The 25,298-nt window shown below is 34.4% G+C and overlaps 1 protein-coding gene and 1 long non-coding RNA gene across 2 annotated transcripts in view; one reads left to right on the top strand and one right to left on the bottom strand.

The window, feature by feature from the left end:
- LOC142326662 (uncharacterized) overlaps positions 1-25,298 on the bottom strand; it is an 85,584-nt gene that overhangs the window by 15,310 nt on the left and 44,976 nt on the right. The gene's annotated exons all lie outside the window — the stretch shown is intronic.
- Positions 22,352-25,298, top strand: part of LOC142326665 (uncharacterized) — a 184,275-nt gene continuing 181,328 nt past the window's right edge. The window contains exon 1 of the long non-coding RNA XR_012756826.1: positions 22,352-22,524. This is a non-coding gene — a long non-coding RNA (uncharacterized LOC142326665). The remainder of the gene's footprint in view (positions 22,525-25,298) is intronic.

Here is a 25,298-nt window from a genome sequence, read left to right as displayed (position 1 = left end):
TCAGTTAGTAGAAAAGAAAATGCAGCAACAACTGTGTACATTGAATATAACTGAAGTTAATATTGATAAAACCTTTGAGAAACACAAGAGTGTGACTAATATCATCAGTTAAGGATAAACTAGGAAAACAAAATAATCACTACAACTTTAAATGTTTATAATTTTCCTTGTATATTCATGGTAGATTAAAAGTGTTTTAACTTCTACAGTAATAACAGTTTAGCAGTTTAATTTGTTTTGTAAATTTTAGAACTGCTTTTAAGAATCAACATGTATGAAAGAATGATTACGTGGATTATAAATGATGAACAGTATATTTTTAGGTTAAAATAAAATGTTGAGCAGCATGATAAAGTATGAAAACACTTTAGAATTATTAAAAATTATAAATAAGTGTGAGCAGTTCTTATATGAAAACTACATGCCCAACTTGAAGTATTCATTGGAGGGGAGGGCATAGTCTCTAAACAGCACATACCTGCATTTCTGCTTCTTGTAAACTACATGTAAAGATTAACTTTTTTGGGAAAAACAGAAAAAAAACAGAAGAAATAGTAAAATATTAAGAGGTAAGACAGAAGTTGTGTAAATATAGTTTTCTGGAAGGAGTTGTTTAAATTCAGTTAAGGTGGTGCTGGTACCTAGACCAAATGGATGGATACCAAATGAAATGGGGAACAGAAGAAGGATTTGGATGGATTCAGTTAAGGAGGAAATGCATAGAAGTTACCTTTGAAGACTAAACAAAGTCTTCCAAGACTTCTCAAAGTTTGTTTATTCTGAAAGTGTTTTTGAGAATAAACAAATAGTTTCTGCAGAGGAAAACATTAGAATAAATTTTTGACAGCCTACTAGGAACAGGGAAACAACTAAAGAAGAAGATAGATTATAAATGAATATTTTTCAAATTACATCGAAATTGTTCTTCCAGAGGATCTTTTGCAGCTAATTGCATAATTCCTTCTAAAGAAGGGTCACCGATGATGGACTGCTTTTAATGATGCTTATGTTAAAGTGATTAGTAAACATTTTTAGTTTGTACTCAAGTAGTATATTCAATATATGTTGTGTTTGTTCTTAAATATGCTTTTTTGTAAGATTTATTGTTTAAATTTTGTATGATTCAAATATACTGAGATCTAATGTTTTGTGTGCTGTGTATACAATTATGTGTAATAGTTACTCTCTTTTTATGAATGTCCTGCTTCTTTGATGTGATTTGTAAAACTGAAATACCAGAATTAATCTTTGTAAATTACCTTATAGAAACTTGATGTACAAACAAAATACTAATCACAACTAGCAAATTTTGCTCACAGTACATAAAAACCTTAACATGCTTGAACAATATGAAATTTACTAATATACTAAATTTGACAAAAAACAATAAATTATAACAGATAAGAACAGGTATTGAACAAGTGATAACATATATTGAACTGGTGACATTCAGGATCAAATAAGATTGTAAGTCACATAAATATATTCAACAAGAATTTTGAATGAAAAATATAAACAGTATAATTTACCAGTATATCTGGAATAAGGATTATGAAGAAGCGTTTGATTCTATAAGGCAGTGTCCTATGTATGAGATATTAACATTGATTAGAAGGGAAAAAAAATAAATGTGAAATGTGGCCGCTGATTAAAATAACAGTAGAAAGAAAGATGAAGAAAACAGAGAGAAAAATAGAACGAATTGTATTAGGAATAGATGGTTAAGGAGATAAAGAAAAAAATAGCCGAGAAAGAAAAATGTAAGAATGCAGGTGACTTCTTACAAACTAATGAAAATAATAGAAGTAGAAAGATTAAAAGATATGGACAGAGAAAATGGTTCAATGGTACAAATATAAGGTGAAAAGAAAATCTGGTTGACATGAGAGAAAGCACATTAATGTTAAAACTGCTAAAATAGAAAGAGTTGTCTAATACAGAGCAAGGTAAAGATTTTACAAAATGCCTATATCATGAAGGGAGTAAGAGATGACTGTTAATTTTAAGTTTTGAAGATAAAGAAGCAGTAGGAAGATAAAGAAAAAAGACTGATCTTATTAAGATGGAGGAAAGAGAAAGAGAAAGAGAAAGAATTGTAAGAAGGGAAGTAGGTGGCAAGATAGAAAATGCAGGAAAAAACCTGAGACCAGTGTATGGCAATATTTCCCATATGGAAACATACAACTGACAACCTTAAAAAAAAATCTTTTTTTTTACTGCAGCTAATTATTTATTATTAGCTATAGTAGGCTACAAGATTATTTCTAGGGATTTTTTTCTTATAGAAGAATTTTCAATAAAAAGAACTTAATTAATAAAACATTCAATTTGTAATTTTAATTACTAAGTTACTTTTTATGTCCCAAAAATTTGTTGCATACATTTTTTTTTAATTTCAAATGACTTTTATTAGCTAAGATGAAACACACCTGAAAATAAATGATTAATTAAAAAATATAAGATAATGTACAAAAATATCAATATGTCATTCATAACCTTTGGATTAAGTCCAGCACCCTGACGAAGAAGAGTTCCAGTAATAAATAAACCTAAACTGCAGCATCAGAATGTAATTTATGATTTGAAAGAGATTTTTAGCAGTTCATTTCTTACAAATAAATTTTATTTCTAAACTCGCAAGTAAATTTCCTTTCACTACTGAACACTGCCATGCTAATGAATTTTGAATGAAATTAATAAACCATATAGAAATGCTTTTCTGGTTTTACAGCCTTTGATGGTTTAAGCTTTTAATTTCTGTGATACCTGGAATATCTCTCAGGTATTACAGAAATAAAATATTATATTTCAATGACCAAAAAATATTTCTTTTCCCGCATTGTTTTCACACAACTACTTACTATTCTGTAATTGGCTTCACAAGTAGCTGCTTCGTATTATTATTTTTGTCTGTACAGAAACAAAAGTGAAGTGATTCTTCACAAGAAATGTGAAGAATCGAGATTCTTTATCGGTCGGCACCTGATGTCACACAATATACAAAATGCTAGTACAACTAAAATTAAGTAGATACATTTCATTAATTTAAATACTAAAAAGCTAAACATGCAATATAGATTAAGTATTATTTCACTGTTCTACGTTCTGTTTTTGAGGACATAAATAATTTTATTGAAAATATTTGTTAAATAGTATTTCTGATTTATGTCAGAGTAGCACTTGTGTGCAGTTAGTTTTTCCTTGTGAAAGTTAGGAAATAGTTTGGCCTGGTCAAACTAATTGTGATTTAACATTAATGCCTCCTTGATACAGTTTTCTGGCCGCTATTCTGTTATCTGATTCTGATTGAAAACAGATCCTGGTCTGTGCTGCAAAAATACAACAAACTATTGTTACAAACATTACATGGACAAGAATGCAAATAAATGCATCCTGGTGGGCACCAGGATCTTTCATTCTGGTGGATTACTTCACCAGAATTAAAAATGTTGCAGAAATATCTTGAGATTCCTGGAATATCATAAAAATCGATCAATCAATTCAAGAAGTATTTCTATGATGATGATTAAATATAAAATATTTCATATAATTAATAGAACTAATAATAATTATTTCTTCCTACAGGTATTACAAGAGTATATCCGTTTACTCTATACCAAAACTTTTATATTTACTTTCTTGTGTGAGGATGATTAAAACTGAAGTTTTACATGTGGGATTTTGATGTGAGAATTTTATAATTTTTGAAAAATGGACAAGGTAACTCGGATTCAAACTAGAAACTTCCAAATGAAAAGCAGATATGCTACTATCCATCATATGGTTAAGAAATTCTTCAGTAATAATATTGTAAGCATTCACCAGAATTGTTTTAAAATGCTCATCTAATGTGTAAATATAAGAAATTAAAATGAGTTACGGTTAGAAATTATAATATGACAATAACTTACTTATTTTTCATAAATTGCATCTCTGTTAAGATTAATTAACAACAACAGAGAAATATAAACTGTAATAATTAGAATAAAATAAATTTAAATTGTATGCTTGCATATATTAACAGCAAATCTCAACTCCAGTGGAGCAAAGACTATGAGCAGCAATTCCTTAATTGATTTGAGATGGAAATACTCTAATCATGCGGCTTTCAGTTATGTTTTTTGTGTTCTAATTGATAAACCATAATATCTATATAAATAACCTAAACTGCAGCATCAGAATGTAATTTATGATTTGAAAGAGATTTTTAGCAGTTCATTTCTTACAAATAAATTTTATTTCTAAACTCGCAAGTAAATTTCCTTTCACTACTGAACACTGCCATGCTAATGAATTTTGAATGAAATTAATAAACCATATAGAAATGCTTTTCTGGTTTTACAGCCTTTGATGGTTTAAGCTTTTAATTTCTGTGATACCTGGAATATCTCTCAGGTATTACAGAAATAAAATATTATATTTCAATGACCAAAAAATATTTCTTTTCCCGCATTGTTTTCACACAACTACTTACTATTCTGTAATTGGCTTCACAAGTAGCTGCTTCGTATTATTATTTTTGTCTGTACAGAAACAAAAGTACTCACAGTAGGTGTTTCAATAATATTTTGTTATTTAACAATAACTTACTTAAGTTTATTCTTTTACAATATTTTTCATAATTTCAAGACTTACATCTTTAATACAGTATTAGTATTTTAACACTCATTATAGTAAGAAGTCAACCAGGTAAGTCAATTATTGCTCACAGTTGTAGTTAGCTGCTGCATGGCCTCATCAAGAAACCACAAGCTAATCGTAGGTTTATATATAAATGGGTCTTGTATAGTATATATGACGTCACACTAATTTTTTCCAGAAAAACAATAGTGTGTTGTATTATTGTTTGATTCTGAGCAAAACGTGAAATAAAAAATACTTTTTCTTTTTTTTACCATTTTATCTTATTGCTTTCATTATACAGAAATAGTTTCTCCTGTTTATTCACGTAGCATATTTGTGCTTGTACTACAGAAGATTTACATCAGTGATAAATGAAAATTTGGATTTACCACATAATGAATAAGAAGTATTGCATTTCTTCAGAATAAGAGTTTATTTTTTTGGAACGGTTTAGAAATAACCGTATAATGACTGTTAAGCTACAATACATCGAGAGAGTCATACGACATTGTAACAAACCACGGATGAGTCCCACGAAAATCCAGATGCGAGTCTGTTATTGGCCAAGATATTCCCGAATTGATTTCGTGACCATAATTCATTTTATTTATTAATGGGACAGTGTAACGGCAATCAAGGCTCATGAGAGGGAGCTGACAGAAATTTATAAAGATTTACAAAGAATAAATGATGAGACTCCAGACACAGTTGACCAAAGTACGCAAACCGAAAGTCATGGCAGGAACGAGATGTCAGATATTCTAGATGTAGAGCTGACAGATGAACAACTGATAGACAGATTACCCACACGATGGTCAACCTGGGTAATGAACAGGCTGACCCAGGAGAAAGATCTAAGACCAGGAGATGACAGCTGTTTTTTCATCGATTTAAATGGATTAAAGCCATCCAGCCGGTATGCTGGGACGGCACCTGGGGCAATGATCTTACAAGACTCCACCATCCTCGAAGATGGAAAGATCACAAATACCGGAACTAGGTACACGGTAATCTATGATTCTAGAGAAGGAGATAAGATAATGGCCTCTCATATTATAAAGGCCTTACGAAGAGCTGTAGGTAAGCTGGAGTCAGTTGTCTTTGTGGTTCCCAGTGGTCCAGCGGGCATCATAGTGAGGAAAATAATAATATACATGATGAGGAAGGGTAAGACCTTGCCGAGGATGTTACTCCCCAGCCTGAGCGAACAAGGGAGGGCAAAGTCGAGGTCGGTATCATCAAGAAGGGAAATCCCCTCGGTCGTTGAAAGTAAAACGGTCGTAGTAAGGGCCCCCGGTAAATCTTATGCCGATCTGTTGAAAACCATGAAAGAAAAGGTTAAGGTTGAGGAGGCCGGCGAAATACTGTCAATTAAACAGGGAAGGGATCAACAACTAGAGGTCCGAATTAGTGGGGCGCAGAAGGCGGGGGAGTTTTCCTCCCTGCTGAAGAACAGAGCAGAGGATCTCCAGGTGGATATAAGAACAAGAGGAGACCGTAGAACAGTTGTTCATGTAAAAGACATGCTAGGCGACACTACTGAGCGAGAGATCAGGGAAGCGGTAGAGAAGGTACTAGGACAAGGAGAAAACTTTCAGATCACATCACTAAGGGAGGCATTTGGAAACACAAAAAATGCCACGGTGGTCACAAGTCAAAGGAATGCAACGAAATTAATTGCAGCAAGGCTGAGAGTAGAGTGGGTGAGTTGCAGGGCCTACATCCGGACGGATATAGAGAAATGTCATCGATGTTGGGATGTCGGTCACAGCAGAAGAGACTGCAGAGGCCAGGACCGTTCAAACCTCTGCTTCAACTGTGGTAAACCCGGCCATGTAATTAAAGATTGCAAGGAGGCGACCATATGCCTGGACTGTGGAGCCACTTCACATAGGACCGGGAACCCGTGCTGTAACAAAGGTCATGACTAAAGTAATACTAATTAATAATAATAGAAGTCGCTTGTCTTGTGATCTGTCTGAGGAGATTGCAACAAGGTACGATGCCGACTTCTTGGTGGCCACGGAACCAAATGTGTACTTGGCGGCCAGGGGACATTGGGTGACTGACAGGAATGGGGATGTGGCCATCAGAAGGATTGCTGGCAATGTGAACTACAACCTGTATCATAGGGGTGATGGTATGGTAGCCGTAGAGTTAAGCAATATAATAATAATAGGAATTTACATTAGTCCTAATTGTACTACGGAAGCCTTTAAAAATAGACTTTTTGACTTACAGCAAGTCATGACGCGCTCCTGTAAGAGAACGCTTGTCCTAGGCGATTTCAATTGTAAGACAGCGCTAGCTGGTGCGGCCTACACGAATATTAGAGGAAGAATACTAGAGGAACTGCTTGAGGCTAATGGCGCGAATTGTGTTAACGACGGGACCGCCACTTATAGCGCAAGAGGACATAATTCGATAATTGATTTGGTTATAATCGACAGTAGGATCCGTACTGACTCAATCGACTTCGAGGTCCTTAACGAAGAAACTGCTAGTGACCATAGGGCCATTTTAGTCACCCTTAGAGAGTACCCACCAGGAAGAAGACAGTTAAACATCTTCAGTAGAATGACAGAACAACAGATTCACCGCGTTACCAACAACGCAGCAAACAGAATCAAAAATTGTCCACAAATAACTCCTGAGGCGTTTCAGGATATAATTAAAGAGGAGATAACTAAAATACCGCCGAGTAACAATAAATATCACCCGGTTTATTGGTGGTCTGCAGAGATAGAAGAGCAGAGAAGAATCATGCAACGATACAAAAGAGCAGCTCAGAGATTACGCGCTAGAAATAGAACGGAAGAAGAAGGGCGTCTTGCGATAGAGCAATACAGACAAGCTAGGAAAATACTTAACTTCCTTATCAAACAAGCTAAAAAAAAGAAATGGCTGGAGTTGTGTGAAGAGCTTAACGAAGATCCCTGGGGAAAGGCATTTAGGATGGATTCCCAGGCAAACGCCTGGGAAGATACGTGCCGACATTGAGTGCTGAAATGTCGGCACGACAGGTTAAATTGCTATTTTCCAGAATAGAAGATCTCAATAGAGAGGTAATTGAGTGTCAGGCTGGCAGGTTCACTCAAAAGGAGGTTTTGGAAGCCATCATGAAATTAAAAAATAAAAAAAGTCCAGGACCGGATGGCATACCTGCCGCCATCATTAAAGACCTTGCCAGGATCATACCCTGGGAATTAGTGGATGTTACAAGTTATGGCTTACAAAACCGTAACTTCCCCAATAGTTGGAAAGAAGCTAGAACTGTTTTCATTCCTAAAATAGGACCAAATCAAGAACAGGTAGGATACAGACCAATCACACTAATAAATAACATGGGTAAGGTAGTCGAAAGATTACTAGAAACCCGACTCAGAGAAGAAATCCGAGGAAAAAGGTTGTTTACACGCGGAGCAATATAGTTTTAGAAAAGGCCGGTCTACGATAAACGCGATCGACAAAGTTAAGACCTGGGCATTAAATATTAGAAACGGCACGTGGAGAACTAGGAAAATCCCACTTATTATAATGTTGGATATAAAAAATGCTTTTGGATCTGTTCCTTGGAGAGCCATTATCGCAGCATTACAAGCCATGAATATAAGTGATTATCTAGTCAACCAGATTAATCAATACCTTTACCGTAGATTCATTGAGGTTAAAACGTTAGAAGGAAAATCCACATTTGAGATATTTGGAGGAGTTCCACAAGGATCAGTCCTTGGGCCTATACTGTGGAATATTTTTTATGACAAAATTTTTAGATTAGATTATCCCGAGGGGGTTGTTGTTGTTGGATATGCTGATGACATTGCTATCCTAGCAGAAGACAGAGAAGTTAATAACCTAGAGGATAAAGCAAATCAGGCGTTACGAATAATTGATGAATGGCTGGTAGGAAGCATGCTACAGATATCCCCTAACAAATCCTGTTGTTTGGTGTTTTCACGTAGAAGACCTATTAGAAACCTCAATATAAACATTAGAGGAGAGAGAATTAAGGAGGTCAAAGAAGCAAAGTATTTAGGGGTTCTTTTGGATAAAAGCCTAAGATTTAGCAAACACGTAGAGATGATTTGTAACAAGGTCACCCCTTTGATTAAGGCATTGAGGACTCTTTTCCAGAACCATGGTACACCGAAAATGGTAATAAGGAAACTGATAACTGCGGCTACCACGTCAGCAATTTTATATGCGGCCCCGATATGGGGAGATACAATGAATATTCAGAGAAACAAAACAAAATTAAAAAGAGTACACAGGCTTGCTTTACTGCGTGTAGCCGCGGGATACAGAACAGTGTCATACGACGCGTTGTGTATACTAACGAAGGTTCTACCCATTGATTTACAAATTAAACAAAGAACATTTAGATATAGGGGTATGTCCAAAGATGAGATTGAACGGCTAATCGATCAAGAGTGGCAGGATACATGGACACACTCTAGAGTTGGGGATTGGACCAGGCGACTAATCCCCAACATAAATATGTGGACTAGTAATAGAATAGGTAATGTAGATTTTTATACGACACAACTGTTGACGGGGCATGGCTCGTTCGGCCATTATCTGTTTAGAATTGGAAAAAGACCTACCCCACAATGTGTGTACTGCCCAGAGACTGATGATGCGGAACACACTGTGTTTGTATGCCCAAGATGGGCTCCAAATAGAAGAGAAATTTTGGACAACGGACTTACACCTGAAAACCTCTTAAATTGGATGGTCTATAGTGACGATAACTGGGATTGGTTCCGTAGGTTTGCCGGGGAAATCTTACGCACCAAGGAAGAAGAGGACAGAAGAAGGGGTTTGTGAAATTAGGGTAGGGAGGACAGTCCCTCCGTGGAGGGCCCGTACGCCGTGGTGTGCGGGTTCCTGAGAAGGGGGGGAACTCCTGGGGAGTGTGGGACAAATAAAAGATCGAGTCCCGGTTGGCGGTGCCGCTCCTGCGGGTGCCTCGGTGCTTAGTGGGGGCGGTACCGCTGATTAGAGGCAAAGACATAATGACCGAGACCCGGTTCCCTGCTGAGGGGATAGGAGGTGGCGTAGCCATACCCCGTCTCCGAGGCGGGGGATTAGAGCCAGGCGAATAAAATAAAATTAAAGATCCGAGACCGGGGGAGCTAACCTGCCGTGCCGGGTGTACAACCGGTGGGCGGGGGACACTCCCTTAGAGTAAAAGGACACTCTCCCCGACTGAATATACTTAAATGGATATCCGGTCGGGGAGAGTAGGGGAAAAAAAATAAAAATATTTATTAATGGGAACAAGATAACATCACGTGAGTTGTATGTCCGTGAGTTTGTGTCATTCACAACTGATTGGAACAATTACATGCAGGAGATTAGTCGATCGTGTCGAAAATGTGATAACAGAAATTACAAAAATTGGCGGTGTCAGAACAATAATAAAAATCGATGTGAAACTATTTTAAAGATGGGAAATTCAATTTGGCCGCATTTACCGGCTGCAGAGAGTATTTGAGGGTGAATTGTTTTACATAAAAATTCTCGACCGATTATTCTAAAACTTCTTTAAGGGCGGAAATAATAAAGCATGTAATACTACTTCATATAATACTACTTAAGAGGATGATATCTATGAGTGTAAATGAAGTGTAGTTTTGTACAGTCTCAGTTTGACCGTTCGTGAGATGTGTGGTTAATTGAAACCCAACCACCAAAGAACAGCGGTATCCACCATCTACTATTCAAATCCGTGTAAAAACAACTGACTTTACTAGGACTTGAACGCTGGGACTCTCGACTTCCAAATTAACTGATTTGGGAAGACCGCTAGACCAACCCGGTGGGTTAGAATGACAACACTTAATATTAGGATGTACATCAAACTACGAACTTGAAGGCATACGATTTCGAACATTTTAAGGTGACTACTTATAATTTCGTTCATCCGGACACTTTAGTACACACCCAGATGATAGAAATCTTATCGGGATTATTAAAATTGACATAACAAAACGATCGTGGAATTGTTAACTAAAGTTATTTGTCCGAATTTATCTGGCTACGCCGTACCATAATGCCGACTCATTTGACGGCATATAGGATGATATCGGAAAGTGTTAGACTCATTAACATCAAATATACTCGATATATAACAAATATACTCGATAACAAATTACTTACCTCTTTTAGCTACGAGTATATTTGATGTTAATGTTATGTTTGTAATTTTTATTTTATTATGTTTTTGAATTTGTATACATTTATTTTGTATTAATTTCATTATATCTACTGATGATAATAGTTTAATAATCTGTTAAAAATCGATAATCCCTCCGACTATAAATATTATTTGATTACGTTTACCATTCCCTGAGGTACAAATAGAGTTTAAAATGATTGCACTGCAAAATTTTCTAGCGATGCCAACTATTCGCCGGCTTTTTTATTACTTCCTTGTATGAAGTAAAGGACGTATTGTAATCGTGAAAAATGCGGTTTTCAGATTTCAACGGAAATATCCATTTTGGTCAACCGTGAAACCATTTTGAGTAGTTCATGCGTGACGTCTCTACTTACGAATGTATGTACATATGTAAGTACAAACATACCTCGTGTAACTTAAAAACGATTAGCCTTAGCGTGTTAAAATTTTGGATTTAGGACTGTTGTAACATGCAGTTGTGCTTGGATTTTGATTGCAATCGACCTGACCCAAAAAGCGCAAAACGCAAGCAATTTGGATTTTGGGCTTTTTCTTAACTGCAGTAATAAGTGCACATCGGGAGCTTTTCAAGGATATGTCATAAGTGGTACTTATGATATTTTTTAGCAAAATATTTCATTTTAGTTAATGAAATATTTTGATCTTACAAGGGTAATACACATCGGTTCGAATTTGACTTCATTCCTTTTTTAACTTTTCTTTTTTAATTCAGATATATTCATTTATTAATAATTATTAACAAAAGATTATTAGGAAAAAGATGTTTACAATAAATAATAATTCATTGTATAACAAAAAGCAATGTTCACAACAGCGAGACTACCACACCCAACGCACACAGACAGCAGACTGGCGACAGCTAATGACGACATTCGTACACAGCTCAGAACAATAATAATAAACAACTTGGATTGATAAACCCAGTCCCCTAATGCAAAATCAGCCAACACTGTGGTTTCTCTTAATAGTAATATTTTTAACTATTTCTCATACATTTATATAAAACAAAAAAAAATAGAATGCTTAAAAAAGCCTTTTTTTACTTCAATGCTGTAATATTGTAAAGAAATATTTTTTATTACGAGTATATTGTAATATACTCACGGGAAAATAATTTTATACAAGAATGTTTTACGTATTTTTTTGTTTGTTTTAAAAATTTAATAAAGTTTCTTACATTTCCAAATGTACACAAGGGGTTGTTTTTATTTATGTTGTAAAAAATAAGGTGACTTTACCAGCCATATGGTGACTCAACCGTAATTTTCCATCGGATTGTCTTTGATTAGAGGGATATTACTTCAAATTACATTCAACGTAACGTCACCATTTCTTATCTGTTAAATACACACACACAAATATATATATATATATAGTACAGTATGTGGTTTTATTTATTTGTAACTGCTAATATATTAAAATGTTCGATACTACAAAAAAGGTAAAATATATTTTATAGGTATCCCGCTTTAACTTCTGTTTGCTATGTTTTAAAAAAGGGCGTTATACATTATTTATATTTATTTTTTAGCTTGAGCGTGTAGTTTACATTCCTTTTTTTTTTAAATTTTGAAAGTATATAAAACTTACCTAACTCCGATGGGTTGTGCAAAAATCCCCTCCCCGGATAGTAAAATTAAATATATACAACCAAAAACCAAATTGAAAATAAAGGTTAAAATTAAAAAAAAAAAAAACTGGGATAAACTTAGACCTCTTTTAAGAAAAAATTAATTAGCGGTTAAAACGTAAAATAGTTAATTTAATAAATTTCCGATCGTTTATTTTGAATAAACCTTTATCGTTTTTTTTTTTATAACTGACGTATTTAGAATAAAAGTGAGTTTGCGTTACTGGCGAGCGGGTTGGCGGGAAGGAGGCACACGGTGTAGCTGACGATTTAGATGTGATAGCGCGGTGATTCGTGTGTCTGCGTTTAGAGTTTTTCGAGATAGATCGATTTATGTAATAATAAGTGTATTTTGGACAATATTAACGTGTAAAAAGTACAAAAATTCAATATTTCAGCCTCAGCCCGCGTAAAAGCCAGTCGGAAATATAAATTACGCATATCGTCGGAAAGTGAAGGTTATGGGCCGCGCACAGGTACCGCAGTGTCCGCTACTGAGAAAGCGAAACAGTTTCGGGAACGTCGCAAAGCCGACACGGCGCGCTCAGTGAACGACACCGACGGCGCGAGCACCTCTACCGTTGCTTATTATACCTTATGCCTCTTACTTTTCATATCACAGACCGATGTTGAACAAAATTGTCGTCGAATATTAATCGAAATAAATATCGTGTAACATTTAGCGTATGTTTCATGTTAAAATTAAATTTAGTACGCAATCGATGTCTCCTCGTTTTTGTTTCGATCCGATATACTAAAAACGACTCGCTGACACACAGACCGACTAATTTATCTGTAGAGTCGGCCAAACGAAGGGACTAAAATTTTCCATCGGAGTCTTTCAGTTTTATTCAAAAGATACGACGGTGGCTCTCCCCTCTCCCATCGGTTGGAGGAACTTCATCCAAGGTCTGTAATGGGTGTGTCCAACGATGGCACGGGGGACCCTCAAGGGTGGACTGTGGGCACGAGGCCATCGGGTAAGCGCAATGCATGCCTGTAGTCAAGTAGGTTGGACCGGGAAGGGCAGCCTCCCTGCAGAGAGGCTTTTGGCCCTCCCGAACAGGCGGTCAGATTGTTCTTATGGCGCCGGGAGGACCCTGAAGGATTACGTCCTACGGGACTTTTATAGGGGGGGAGTCAACTGCCACGGCATCCTGAGGCGACTGATATGCTGCTTAACGGCGGTTCTGGTCGCCCCGAGGGTGCTTAAATAAATAAATAAACGAGACGGGTAGAATGAGATAATGGTACTGTAAAGACTTGTATCTTTCATTTACGTTCTTTGAGATATTTTCTCAAATTTTAAGATCGAGGCTCTTTACATCCCATAAGTGTTGTTTGTTTATTGTTTTTAGATAAACGAACGTTACGTGTACTTTGTGCTTTTAAATAAAAATGTAAGGGCCCTTTACACAGTTACATATGATGTCCCTGACGGTGACGCTAACCTCTTTTTAATAATGTGACAAGGGCAACGACCTTAGCAGTTGATGCCCGTAAAAAAAAAATAATAGTAATAATAACAAAAACTTACAAATTAGAAGCAAACTTATCGGTCTACCTAAAAAGAACTTTTCTTCGTTATCAGTTATTAGAATACTATCTCTGGCAGTTTTAACAAACAATGAAATTAATAATTGCCATTCAATTATGGTATTGATATACCATAATTACCATATTATTATATAATTACCATATACCATAATTACCATATTCAATTATGGTATTATGGTATTGCCATTCAAACCCCCGTGGTTGGGACACTAAAAAGTTTAAATGGAAAGGGTAAGATTACACGTCATTTTTAAAAAACATAGTAAAACATTTCAAAATACAAAAGATACTGATAAATCGTATTTTATCTTTTATAAAACAGACAGACTGAAAATATTTGCAGGCGCTTACAAATAATCTATATTTAACTTATTTTGAATTTTCAGAACCGTTAAAATCAAACATAAGGTAATGAGGCTTTTGACACTTTTAATCGTATAAAGAATACAATAAAAAGATGGTAATCATAAAAGCACGGAGGAAAACATTGATACCTGGATAAGTTTCTAATTAAAATCATTCTCTCAAATTTTAATTAAAATATTGGTAAAAGAACTGTTCAGATCACGTCAGTGGTTGTTGAGTTAGGATAATCTGCACACGCGCGTGCCCACACATGGAATGGAATGGAATGGAATGGAATGCAAAGTTGGCAGGAGTCTATTACTCCCTACATTATCGCAGAACCTGGACAGAGTCCCTTGCTGCTGGATCATTCTAATCGGGCTTGTTTTTAAAAGGGTTATTTTTTAATCTCGGATCTAATTTTTCAAGTTTTGTCTATTATTATTTTAGTGAATTTAAGACGGATTTAATTGCATTCCAATCCGTTGTTAAACCAGCGTTATCGAACCCATTTCATGGGCCGACCGCGGAAGGCTAGGCTTATAAAGCCTGTCCTCCCGACGTAATTCCCCTTCAGACCGTCCACTGAAGTCCTTTCGGTGCTAACTCTTTAATAGGCTAGCAGGAATACGCCACAACGGGGCACTAGCTATAAGGAGGGAGCAATGCGTCCCCTTTTCCGGAGGAGTCGCAATTGCTGGGATATTTTGTCTTACTGTAAGTTTTTTTTTTTTAATTTAGACCGCGTTTTTGTTTTATGCGCGACTTACCGTGTTTGACGTCTTCAAACTATATAACTCGCGAAAACTTTTCACTCGCGACTCCGGAAACGCGTCTGACGCACTATTCCGTTTATGGCTCATGCGATATGGAGGCCCCTAAGCCTGGTTTGTCGATTTTCGGCTACCGCACCGCACCATCACGGTGGTTCGTCCAGTACGGCGTGAGGCCGCTTCCTTACAACTGTCGGAGTTGGGTCCTCTCGGCAGATGTCCCGAAGATGACTGTGTTCGGACACAGCCGCTCTCCCGAACAGTCTGCGCGCCTGCGCCACCCCCACCTCGGACACGGATTGAAATCTCGCATCAGATCGGAGAGTGGCGTTCCTGACGAACCACGGAGCTCCAAAGATCGTCCGCAACGCGATGTTTTGGACGGCCTCGATCTTCTTTTGAAGCGAGGAGCTCAACACTGCCCCCCATGCCGGGTAAGCATATGTTAGAATCGGCAGTACGTACAGCCGAAAAATGAGGAGCTTAGTTGCCAGTGGGTACGGGCTGGCACTGTTCAGCACTGGGTATAGCGAGGCTCTGGCGGCCTTAGCCCTCCGGGTCGCATAATTTACATGTTCGCCGAAGGTAAGCCGCCTGTCCAACACCACCCCCAGGTACTTAACTGTTTTCTCAAAAGGGATTTTCTCCCCTGAGATTTCCAGCTCTCTGGTCGGTTTTCGTGTCTTGCATGTGAACATCACGGCCACCGATTTTTCACCGTTGACCCCGATTCTCCACATGTCGAGCCACGGTTCCACTAAGTCCAGCTGCCTTTGGAGCCTCCGGACCGCGTAATCCACATTTGCGGATTCGTAGAAATATGCCGTGTCGTCTGCATAAAGGGCCGTTTTGACCCCTTCCGACAGCGGCATATCGTTCACGTACAAAGTGTACAAGAACGGGGAAAGTACTGCTCCTTGGGGAACCCCAGCGGCTATTTCTCTGGTGGAGGAAATCGTTTCCCCTACGCGCACGACAAAATGTCGGTCTAGCAGATATGACCGCATCAGTCTGACATAGCGGTAGGGGATCGCCGATCGCGCTAGCTTATAAAGCAGCCCGCTATGCCCACACACACATGACACATGTATATATATATATATATGTTTGTTACCGATTTAACAAAGTTATTAGGAAGAAATATGGCCGGTTTAAATACATTAGCAAAGAATAATATGAAGCAACTATAAAAAAAAAAAAACTGTAACCGGAAGAGAGACGTTAAAGCAATGTATATATCTCTTTTTATAGTAGACAAAACAATGACAACTGTCCAGTGTAATATTAAAAAAAGTCAAGGTTAAAAGTTTTCGTATCTCACGTACATGTGTCATACGTTTTAATATATATATATATATATATATATATATATATATATATAATATATCTGTATAGAGAAAGAGAGAGAGAGAGAGAGAGAGAAGTGAGAGCGCTGTTTCTCGACATAAAGGATTTATTACATATAACTAAGAAATCTGTTCTCTTATTTTATTTCGTCCCTTTCGATGAAATTATGTCTATGCGATCTAATTGTGTGTCATTCTGCTTCAATACAAACACACGCACGCGCGTAAGCAAAGCAAATAAAATGTTTAGACAGCAGAGTTTAAAGGAAAGGACTATTATAATAATTTTAATACTATACGAATATAATTTTATAAATGTGTCTTGATTAAATGTTTTTAAAAATTTCGCATTTCCAAGCGTACAACGTAGAAGGGATAAAATATTAAAAACCGCTAATTTTAATTAATTTACTCTTATTATTTTTTATTAACAATATTTATTACGTTTAATTGAGAAAACAAAAACAAGCAAAAGTTATCACCTTGCATTACGGTGCAAATGTGTACGTATATCGGGTTACTTGTTTGCAATAACTCGATTGTTTGTCAACGGAGTTTTAAAAATGGGGTATCATTTTGTTCAAAATAAAATCCTTAATAAATCTTTTAATAATTAAACATTTTATCAAACAAATAATTACAGACATTGAAGAATAAATAATTAAAATAGCCTCCGTTTTGGAATTTTTGACGTGACGTTTTCAGAATATTTAATTTTTTAGAATAAAAAATTAAGTTTTCTAAATTTAATTAATGCAGGTTTACCCGCTCCTGAAAAATAAATTTTTTGTTGAAAATCACAGAGTGGCGTCCAGAAGGCAAACAAGGCAATATAGGACTTGTGTCGTCATGAACGTTTTTGCTCCTTTTGGCGCCACTGAATCGGTTCTGGAGTTGGGCGAATACGTCCCGCAGCACCGTACGTATGATCTAATTATAAATATAATAGAGAGCTGTATATTTGTTATTTCAGTAGCCGATAAAAATGAACTGACCTGTGCTCATAATTAATTTACGAATTTTTATATTCCACTGAATATTTTACATTCAATTTATACCGACGTGAATACATTTTTCAAATAAAATACATTTAACTAATTATAAAATCGATTTTAAAACTAAAAAAAAAATAATAATAATAATAATAATAATAATAAAAATTAAAAAATCGGTAAAATAATTAATAATGAATCTTAATTCTAATATATTTAAATTATATGTAATGTTTATAAAATATAATTTGAAGGCAAAAATTATAAAAAAAAAACGATATAACAAATAAACCGTTTTTAGAATCATTTACAGAAATGTTGAAAATGAAATAATATATATATTCCGACACATTAGGAAAAAATAATTACCTACTTTGAAGTAAAATATCAAGGAAATTTTTAAATAAATAGCGAAAAATTAAAATTCTTTACTGTTGAAAAATATAAATAAAAGAAAAAAAAATTAACCACGAGCCTAATTCTCTTAGCGGAAGATGTTCAGCGCCGTACTCGCTATGGAAATCACACCGAACAGTAAATACGAACTCAGGCTGTGTGAGAACAAGCGTGATTTCTGTCGTGAAGTCGCCATTTTTTCTAACGTTGAAGCGAACGAAGTTCTGGAGCTACCCGGCGGCAACCTCGTGAAATTCGAGAGTTCCCGCTTTTTGTAACGGTACTTTGCTCGATCAAAACGGACTAAAAGCTAAATAGTTATGAAATTTCAAAATCGGATGATCTTTTAGAAACACGCATATTATTTAACAGAAACTGTACTTACGTAAGAAGATATTAGAGTTATAGAAGAATCTTATGTAGAGTTATGTTTGGAGTATGCGTAAGTACGGATGATACACCGAGCCTAAGAAAGAAAAAGAGGCTTAGGAGATTTCAAATGTGAAATTGAAGAAAAAGACAAATTAACAACGAATCTGAAATCTTTAGATCTGCTGTCTGATGAAATAAGATAACAAAATGCGTCTCAAACTTGACTTCCGTAACAGAAAGATAATGAATATCTCAGCTTTTCGTTTGGAAAGTACTGAATTCAAATTCCGGTCAGGATCTATTTTTTTTTTCTTATAAAATTTCAATCGTTTATTTTCACGCTTATATAGCTAATTAATTTATCGACTAAAAAAATAATAACATCTTGAAAGTAGAATCGAGAGTAGTATCGACGTAGTAAATTCACCAGAATAATAAGTACAAAACAAATACGCAATAATCTTCTTATCGACATAGATAACAAATTTTTCAAAATTTGGGAGATATAGGAGAGGGGTCTTTTAGTTTAATGAAATATAATCGAAAAAATAATCGGTCACGATTTATTTAATGTAGAAATGAATTTACAAATAATCTACATAGACAATCTATATTATTTAATTTCCGATGAAATATAGCATCTTTCATCAGAAATTCCAGTACCTCTGTTTTGACGCGCTTCATTTCATACAGAAGAAATTTATAAATTGAAATCGCTAGAAATTAACTTGAAGTTTTCAATTAGTTATCATTTTTTATTTTAGCTAGTATTTAACGAAGAATTCGCTAATTAACTAAATTACATTAAAGCGGTTGTTTTTGAGAAAAGAATTACAGCATATATTTAGCATAACACCGATTATGTAAAATCAAAGAGTGCGCCTAAGAAGTTCTGTTCCTATCCCGATGTAATTAAGTATAAAGTTGTTTTCGTCTAGACGGTAAAATTATTTCAGACGGTGACAGGACAACAGACCTGTATTAAATCTACAAATATTTTGCACTGATAATGCATTATACAATTAATATCAAGAAAGGTTAAGGATGGAAATACATCGATAAAAAAATAACTCTTATAATACCGGATAAATCAAAGAAAATAGAGGTAAAACTTTAATTAGAGCGACATATAAAATAAAATTGGATGCGGTGAGTCTATATTAGTTCTTAGAAATATTAAATATCTGCATAGATGATCGGTAGATTAAATAAAATTCAAAAAAAATAAACAGCTAAAAGGCATTGAGCGCATATTACACAGCGATGAAAAAAACGAATTAAAAAATCATTGAAAACGGAATATTATTTTTTTCTGTAAAAGAGAATATTTTAATTAAATTAACGGGGAAAAAGATTTAACTAGATCTTATTAAGAACAACAGCAGAAAAATAATTAACTCCTTTCTTGTACTCCAAAGAACAAGTAAACAGTTCTATAGCCCGATTCGATAAAATACAGGTAATTTTGTTTTTTTTTCTTTAGAATAAGTGACTACCGAATAGTGTGATGTTAAATAAAGATACAAGGATAAATTAGAATTTATCGTACAACGGTAAAGATGTTTGTTACTTACGAGCGCAAAAGAAAGAGCACACGGGATACATTTGTTTCTTGAAAGCCTTTCATTTTGATGAAAAAGGAATGAAATAAATTTTAATCGATACATTTAGGTGATTTTTCTTACTCGTCAGATTATTTTTTTTACAGAAAATTCTGCGAAGAGGGTTAAAATTAACGATAACATTTTGAGGCAGATTATTAATAGGCGGTTAAGAAAAGCAAAAGAACTAAGGGGGTTTCCTACGTTCTATAATTTGGAGTAGGGACTACATTTCTATGGATGTTATAACAGAGAAATAAAGAATATCTGATGTCAGTAATGTGTGACCGTAATCGGTTTTAAGTAATTCCTTTATTATCGTAATAGCTATGACGACTTAACAATAAGTCATAAATCTTCGGTAGAGGGACGGCTGAGAAGGTTAATCTTAACACAAATTTTGAGTTAGGAGTTTACCTCCTTTATAACTAATTACCTAAAAGGAGGAGAAAATACACCTCGTATTGTTTGCTTTCATAAGACTATATTTACATTAAATATATTTCCTAGATAGGCTTGACGTTAAGATTAATTATAATTTTTACGTTCGAAGAACCAGACATGGACACTAACATCACAAAGCAGTGATTTTTACTAATCCAGCGAATCGGTCTAGTGGTGAACGCGTCTTCCTAAATCAGCCGATTTGGAAGTCGAGAGTTCCAGCGTTCAAGTCCTAGTAAAATCAGTTACTTTTATACGGATTTGAATACTAGATCGTGGATACCGGTGTTCTTTGACGGTTGAATTTCAATTAACCACGCATCTCAGGAACGGTCGAATTGAGACTGTAAAAATACCTCATTTACAGATACATATCTCTCTGAAGTAATACCTGGACGGTAATTCCCGGAGGCTAAACAGGAAAAAGAAAGAAAAAGATGGGTTACCCGAAAATGTTCGTTATTTATAACGAATCCTACGATTAGCCGTAGGATGTTGAAATTTTAGATTAGGGCTGTTGTAACATTAATTGTGGACCACACTTTTCGATTGCGATCGAAATTAAAATAAAATTTTAATTTATGAAATGTTTGGATCTTAAAGGGAAGGCTCATCGATTCCAATCACACTTCATAACGTTTTTTTATTTTAATTTTTTATTTATTTTTTTAACTTTCATTTTTTTTAGTTTAAATATATTGCTTTAATAATTATTAACCCATTATTAAAAAAAAAAAAAAATTACAATAAATTACAATTCAATAATAATATATATATATGAAAAAAAAATCAGAAGTTATTAGTGAAATAAAATTTTATGGAATTTTAAAAACGGGTATATCTAATAGATTTGGTGAAGTATCTGATTATTTAATATTAATTGAAAATTATAATTTATAATCGTATTATTTTTGGATTTTCTACTGTAATTTCTGTTTAATTTTATTTACATTAATTAAAGTTAATTAGACTGACTGAAAAATAGACCCTCATAAGAACAACAACATATACACTGAGACATGCATGCCCGATCTTTAATAAGGTGCAAAAAATTTGTATCTTTTAGTTCATTACTCTTCTGATATTGTCGCACAATATTCTTGCCAAGTCGGAGCTGATCGTCATTTCGTTTATTTGTTTTTTGTTGGCGATCGTTTAATCGTTCTTTGATTTCATATAATTCGTTATATTATACTTAAAAATTTACGGGCGATGTACTGTATATAGATATTTTGAAATAAAATTAATAGAAAAATGAAGAACGGCAAAGTTAAGATCGTCCAAGGTGAAACGATAATCGACAGAAAAATATCATTATCGGCCATAATGATGCACCGCAACGAAAACTAACAGAAAATTTTGAAGAAATGAAGCTTCAGTACATCGGTAACAAACACGCGGATGAAAAATCGCTCGATCAGGAGAGAGAGTTAATAGATACTAGGTCGATAAGGGGAAAAGCACAGATCAGGAATATTCTAACATCAGGGTATGGAGTAGGGAAATTAGTAATCTCAGTTAATTTTTAAAATTTCAAAATACGATTTTGAGTTCTAAAAATTCAAAAAATAAACGATATATGGGATGTATCTTATTTAGAAAAAGGAGGGCTAAGAGAGTAGGATAATCGACTGTATGAATAATATGTAACTGATATTTTATGCGACTGGAATAGTATCAACAAAAATTAGAATAAGGAAAAACAAGTTTTTTTTTGTCTTCAGTCATTTGACTGGTTTGATGCAGCTCTCCAAGATTCCCTATCTAGTCTAGTGCTAACAAAAAGTAATGGAAATATTTATGTTCATTTGAAATAATATCGATCGAGAAATAAATTGTGAAGATTTTATTATTTAATCTAGCGATACAAATAAGAATTGTAAATATGTTTCTTTAGATGTTAATGAAAATTTAATTAAACGGATATAACAGAGATGCAGTATTTTTTGTCAAGTGTGCCGCAAAAGGAAAAAATAAAAATTATTAGATTTTGTGGTCAAGGACACACGTCGCAGACAGCAACGTCGCCAGCAGAGTTGTCGATTTCGCAATACCGGGCTAGAATTTGTCAACAAATATAATAAACGTTGTAATACGAGTACGTTGTGCAGTGTAAATGTTTTGTTATCGATAAATCATTGCGCTAAGCTCTTTACAAGATTAAAGTATCTAAATATTTTATTTAATTCTGACTTACTGTTCGCGGCTGTTTCTGTGTTGTCGGAATGTAATAAAAAAAGGTAACATTAGATTTTATTATTTTTGTATTTGCAAATATAATGTGTGTTCGATGCAGAGCGTAATATTTTCAGTTTAGTCTTCTGTTCTTGTAGCGTAAATGTTATTTACCGTATTGTTTTCCTTTATTATAGTTGACGCGTAAACTCTTCTTGCGATTCTGGTATATAATTATAAATTTAACAAACTTTAAATAGCGTTTATGCGATTTATTATGTTTTTCTTTTATCTTACGTAACCGCTACCCGATCAGACCATCAGGAAACGATAACGAAAAGACTTTAAGGAATAGGAACGTATCTCATCGACCCCAATAATAGTAAAATTTTATATAGAAATAACCCACTACTTTACGCAAGAAAGAGTTGCAGGAATCCAGATTTTTAGACGTTACCGAATTAAATTTTTATAAGGCTCGTATTTTTGTATTGTATTGTAATCAGCAGCTCCCGGGTATTTTTGGGGGAAGGAGGAGTTAGTATTTAGCATATGCAAGCGTACTCCTGGAATAGTAGTAATTCTAACAGATATTACGTTAAAGTCTAGGTTTTTTATTTTTATATAATTCTTGCACTAACTACGTAGCAATGACTGAGATGCGCAGAGCAGCATGGCGCATCACGTGTCCCATCTGCACCAATAGCAACAGAGTAGGGAAGCGCAGCTGGCCTGGCAGCACACATACACACTCTCAACGAGAAAGATGGCGTCATCGAACTAGCTGTACGTCATTGATGGCGACATTTAAATGGCTATTAAAAATTAATATTAAAATTAAAAACCGTAAAATTCTACAATAAATCACAGAATCGTCCTAAAATTGATCAAATCACTTGAAAATGTTCACAAAAATATACTCTATGTCCTAATCAACTAATCAAGTAAATATTTAATTAATAAATATTTAATAAAAACAGAAAACTGAGGGACGCGAAAACACGTGGTTTTAATACGGCCCTCTTACCTAAAATATATCCTTCTTTACACGTGAAAAAGATATTGTTTTAAACGGTTAACTACTTAAGAGTTAAAAACTACATGAAGTTAATAAACGAACCCGTAATTTAAATGTAAATCGGAAAAACAAATAAAATAAATTCGCGTGATGTACACATTATTAAATATATAATCAACTTTTTAATTTAACCCTTAACTGGGCCCGCAAAGGGTAATCTTACCCACGAGTGCGTGGGGTCGCTTTCTTTCATTAATTAAAATTTTATTGGGGGCTATAACTCTGGAACCGATGAAAACAAGTACCGCTTACGATATATCGCAGAAAACCTCTCGATCAGAGCTTATTACTTCAGTTAAGAAAAAGTTCAAAATCTAATTTTTTTTAAATTTTGGCTTTTTTGGACGGTTTTGGTTCATCCGATTGTAATCAAAAGGGGAGGTGCACAACTAGATCTGTTACAACTGTTTTAAATCCAAAATTCCAACATTCTACGGCTAATCGTTTTTGAGCTACGCGAGGTAATTACGTACGCACTTACATATGTACAGACGTCACGCAAAAACAAGTGAAAATGGATATTTCCGTTGAAATCTGAAAACCGAAATTATTCGCGATTACAATACTTCCTTTTACGTAAAAATAAAAGTTGTAAATTATAAGTAAAAAATAACTAAAACACTTTAAGGAATATATCTTATCGATCCTAATAACGGTAAAATTATATAAATAAATAACCCACAGTATGCGATAAAAGTCGCGAGCATCCAAAATTATATAATGAACTAAGTTTTGATTAGTCTCGACGCACAGAATTTTATATAAGTTTAAAAACATTAGAATTAGATAAAATTAATTTGTCACCTGTTAAAAAGAAAAAAAAATTATTACTAGTGAAATATCTATTAGAATTTTGTTATCGCTTGTAATTTTAGTAATCGTTAATTGTGTAATGTAATGTAGAATATTTAAATAAAGATCACTCGCTACCAGAAGAACGTTTATTATTATTTTTTTAAAAATGTATTTTCAACGGAAAATGTTAACACACTTAAAAAGCGCGTAACATTTTTTAATAATAAATAATAGAATCCGTATTTATAATTTTTCAGATTTTTCTTTCAGCGGTAAATCTATTGGTTCTCTGATGTGTGTAATTTTCACGCGAATAAATAACAACCGACTTCGATTTTTCAAAAGGGGTGAAGGAAGGTAAAGAAAAAAAAAATTGCCCCTGCCTCCGGTTAATTTACTAAAAAAACATAAATAAAAATAAATAAAAACATAATATAAAAATAAATCCAAGATTAAAAGAACCGAGCCAGGTTGAAACATAAAGTTCGATTGTTTTATAAATATTTCCGTTTGATATGCAGATTTCTTTAATTTCTAAGGCGCTATAAACATTTTATAAAAACTCGGAATTCGCAAGCAAAGAAATCTACTTTTTTGCACCGCTCAAATTTATTCGTTATTACGGGCAATTTTTCTTGAAATAGATAAAAACAAATTACGCCTTCCAAAAATTTACTAAGCATTTTTCAAAAAATAACATTTCAATGGATATAAAATTTATTTTATTACGCAAAAATAACAAAAAAACTTAAAATATGAATCCGATTTACCTATCTTAAAATAATAATCGCAATCTTGACGGGTAATTTACAAATAATATCTAATTTTTCATCTAAACTATTACTTACAACCAGCTCGAACAATATTTATCGTTAAAATTTACGGCTTGTAAACATTACAATTGCTTTCTATTTTAACTTTTACTTCATTGTAATTACGGCAGCTATCATATTAATTTTGTTCGTA

This window comes from Lycorma delicatula, chromosome 6 (genome assembly GCF_047948215.1).
Source record: "Lycorma delicatula isolate Av1 chromosome 6, ASM4794821v1, whole genome shotgun sequence".
NCBI classification, from domain to species: Eukaryota; Metazoa; Arthropoda; class Insecta; order Hemiptera; family Fulgoridae; genus Lycorma; species Lycorma delicatula.
Note: the sequence above shows the minus strand (reverse complement) of the source record. Positions and strands in the feature narration are given on the sequence as shown.